This window comes from Corticium candelabrum, chromosome 12 (assembly GCF_963422355.1).
Source record: "Corticium candelabrum chromosome 12, ooCorCand1.1, whole genome shotgun sequence".
Classification (NCBI taxonomy): Eukaryota; Metazoa; Porifera; class Homoscleromorpha; order Homosclerophorida; family Plakinidae; genus Corticium; species Corticium candelabrum.
In genome coordinates, this window is record NC_085096.1 from 4,427,983 (window position 1) to 4,432,340 (window position 4,358).

Here is a 4,358-nt window from a genome sequence, read left to right on the forward strand (position 1 = left end):
AGCAGCTAATTCGTTCAAGAGATGGGGACAGGTTCTTTTATCAAAATCCGGGAAATTATATATCTCAGCAGCTTAACCAAATCGATAAAGTGACTCTGTCTGCCGTAATTTGTGCCAATTCGCAAATATCGAACATTCAACCTAACGCTTTCCTCGATTCGAACAGTAATAACCCTCGGATTTCGTGCCCGGATGTGAAGAAGAAACATGGCATGAGCTTCATCGCATGGAAAGGTCGGTTCATACTTACAAGTGTATTCATTTACATTGCAGATGTTGTAGCTTGTAATGCTTTCTGTGTAGTAAACACATGCATTGACAAGTGGTTCCCATTTATATGCAAATTCAAGAAGACTACCGGACGTTACAAGTTTACTATTTGGCGCATCTTTTGTCGCAAAACATGTGACGCATGTGGCTAAGAAAAAATATAGAAATAAATGATTTTGCATCACAAGTGACTAGTTGACTAAAGCTTTGACTGTAGTTTTGCTCATTTGCAATGTGCATGGTAGTTATAAATGGTCATGAGCTTTGCGGAAGTTGTGAAGATAAATTGAAATTATAAACTCTGCTATCCGCATGATGTCTTATGAAGAGCTAGATATAATTTTACAGTAATTGTAAAGCTACTAGTAATCATCGCGACGCTTACAATTAGTATGTCAAATATAACATTGTTTTGACTCTCAATTTGAAACGCAAAATGCATGTAGGTTTATTAAACTCATTTTTACTGTCCATTAGCTCACATATGAACTACTCATTGCACGTGTACACTCGAGTTGGCTCTGGAGAAAGTGTAGCCATTGATAGATAATCCTTTTCTATCGCCTAAATTGATATACGGCTATAACACAAACACATAGACACACACACGCGCACACACACACACACACATCTAGTTACTGCTTCCGTCTGTTTACAATTTGAATGACTTCTACCACATAATAATTAAATTTTTTGATCTCCCGAATTGGTACATGCCACAGATCTCTTGAGATATAAGACACTTGTATAGAAACAAGTATCCCAGAGTCAAATGGAGCTGTTGAGCCTTAGTGGAGGTACTGTCCTCGTAGAGTTACTCTTATTTCAATATGCATGCTATTAGTAGACATTCAGAGCAACCAGAAGTTGTTGGATTTGTAAAATTGGGAAAGCCATGCAGCTGATAGAGTTAATTAATTAAAAGCCCACACCTAATAATAGTAGTTTACATTTTACAATACACAATTCAAATATTTTAATTTTATCTCTACAACAAATACACGCGTTTACTGTTGTCTGGTTGTTTTGTCCACGTGCCGCGTGCAGAGATCTCGCAAGATGTTCGCGAATGCTCAAATCAAACTTCGCAGTAGGCCATAGTCTCGTCAGGCGTTCTCGTCGCTCCTCCAAGCAACGCTTGTGCGTCAACAAACAATTCGGTCACTGCAACGATACCTGAAAGAACAATTTCGGCACACCGGATGTTGCCTTAATTAATTAAAAGCGCAAATAGTCGCTGAGCATGCGCAGATGGCAATCTCAGCACAGTACCTGGTCTCACTCATCCAAAACGCTCTAGTTTCCAAGCAAATCCGAAGCCAGCCAATCAACACATAATTTACAATTATAGAGAGATTCAAGCATAATTTCTGCCTTGTTTCTAAACCTTTTGTTAATAATTATAGGAACTTATTTCCTACACAGACCAATGCTAGGAAACAATATTTGTATAACTCTTTTCTTTATATTTTCATTTCATCATCAATTGCTAAGTCTGCAATGTGACAATATTCGAAACTCCTGGCTTCACTTTCAAATCGACGTCTATTCTTGAGTAAAGCCTAGTTCACAATACGACGCTGACGTTGACGTTGACGATGACGATGACGCTGGACGTTGACACAGACGCTGACGCTGACGCTAACGATGACGTTGTACCATTCACAATATTTTCCCGTGAGCGTCATGAGACGTTGGTCAGTACTTTTCTGGATACTCGAGCGTGAGCGCATGCTACCGCACATTATTGTGACACCACGTATGTATCACAGATGGACGAAGAACTTGTAATTCTTCTACTTCTCATTCGTCGTCGCAGGCGTAGAGCTAGAGAATCTCAACAACGACAAATGTGAGTCAGACCAATCCTATAGCGAAGGCGGCAGGTCTTTGCATTCATGCACGCGTCAAAGACAAGGATAACTCTGCACGCTGTCGATTAGACACTCCATGCCAAATCCGGGATTTAATAGGACTGTTTTTTTATTTGTAGAAAGTAATCACGTGATTTCCGGTTACGTTGTACAACTCCAGCGTCGTTGACGCTGGACGAACGCTGCTACGATCGTCGTCGACGTTGACATGTTCACAATATGACGCTCACGCTAGCGTCATCGTCATCGTCAGTGTCATCGTCAGCGTCAACGTCAGCGTGGTATTGTGAACCGGGCTTAACCCTGCACTTTCGGTATTTCTATCCTCCTAGTCAGAAGCGACGGCACAACATAACTAGCTCCATTCGTCTCTAAAGTGTACAAACAGTGTCTGTAGCTTACGTCTAACTCACTTGCATGTTTCCAACCAACCTTGCAACTTGCCGAGAACTTCCGTCACACTCGACCGTTGTGCGTAGACAGTATGCACGCCATTACAAACCTTCTTCTTCTATTAAGTTGGCAAAACTAAAGCGTAGAACCAAAAACCTTGGCACGACGATTCGTCAAACGAGGTAAAACAATCTAATAGATAGATTTTTACCTCCGTTGCGCTGACGAGCGCATTTGACGTCTTTTCCATACAAAAATGTAAACACCTCGAGGTAGCGAAAATCGTCAAAATGAGATTGAGCGCACAAGAAAGATTCTAATCCTAGCAGACTGTTCGCGAGCTACGTAGCCTCGCGTTCCCTGCATATTTGCGAATCGAGCGCGCAAGAACTAGTTTAAAACGGCGGAGTCGTGTATTGGAGACAACTTGACCGTTTGACTGTTTAAACTCTCTTAGCAGCAACAAATGATAAATTATGTCCTGAATTATTATGAATTTATTTTGTCAGTAGAGGATCAGGCCACTCTTAATTAAACTATTCAAGCGATTTTATGCAAAAATATCTCTATAATCTAAGGTTAATTCATGTAATCTATTTATACATCAACCTTTACTCTTACTATTTTTTACTCTAACGATACCCCACAAAGCATTTAACAAATAGTAAATAAAATTATAAATTTAATACGCAAATATTTCAATAATTGGCTAAATAAAAAAATTACAATTCTTTATTAATAAATTTTATAGCCACCTTGCCTCCAGAATATGTTTACATGTAACTACATTCTTACAATTTTTGCTGAATATTTATATATATATCAATAATTTATTGCCTCTTTGCCCAACACATTGTTTGTGTGTTTGTAGACATACATTTCATCTTAAAGAAAGAGACACAACGACTTAAATAAAGTCCTCTCTCTCCCTCTCTCCCTCTCTCCCTCTCTCCCTCTCTCCCTCTCTCCCTCTCTCCCTCTCTCCCTCTCTCCCTCTCTCCCTCTCTCCCTCTCTCCCTCTCTCCCTCTCTCCCTCTCTCCCTCTCTTCCTTCTATCCCTCTCTCCCTCTCTCCCTCTCTTCCTCTCTCCCTCTCTCCCTCTCTCCTTCTCTTCCTCTCTCCCTCTCTCCCTCTCTCCCTCTCTCCCTTTCTCCCTCTATTCCTAAAATTATTGCTGCCGCAGCCTGCATGTAGATTATGATGTAAACAGTTATGTTGCATTTTGCAGAAAGGCAAACTACAACAAGATTTCGAGTTCATTCTGGCTACCTCGACGTGTTGTCAGAGTGTAAGTAAAAAGCTGTACTTTAACATAAACACAGTTGTGCTACACATTGTATACACATTTCTGTGTTTAATTATTGTGTTTTTAGCTATCTAAAGGTCAACCGCATTACTTCAGTTACTAATTCAGTTACTATATATATATATATATATATATATATATATATATATATATAGTATTTACATTGTAAAATACAAGATTATTAGTCCGTTCTTAGCCCTGCCAAATCATTTAAAGGAGAACTGTTTCGGAGGTGTATGACAGCTGTAACTGGCAAGCTCTAGTATAAATTTCTCTTTTCGATAACTCAAATATTTCATATATTACACTAATAATATTCATATACATTTTGAAGGTTTAAAAGTCAAAGACTTTAAAAGCAAAATAATTTAATATAACTATGGCTACTGGTTATGGTTGGAGAAGAAGCGAAGCACGTTTGCCTAATCATCTAGTGGATACTTTACTACAACATCAGTAATTGCAGATTGTTGTTATACCGTTATGTAATATTATATGTAAAAGTGATCTGTATA

At 39.0% G+C, this 4,358-nt stretch overlaps 1 pseudogene; it reads right to left on the reverse strand.

The window, feature by feature from the left end:
- Positions 1–3,774: 3,774 nt before the first annotated feature.
- The window catches only part of LOC134187606 (peroxidasin-like), a 2,218-nt pseudogene continuing 1,634 nt past the window's right edge, over positions 3,775–4,358 (reverse strand).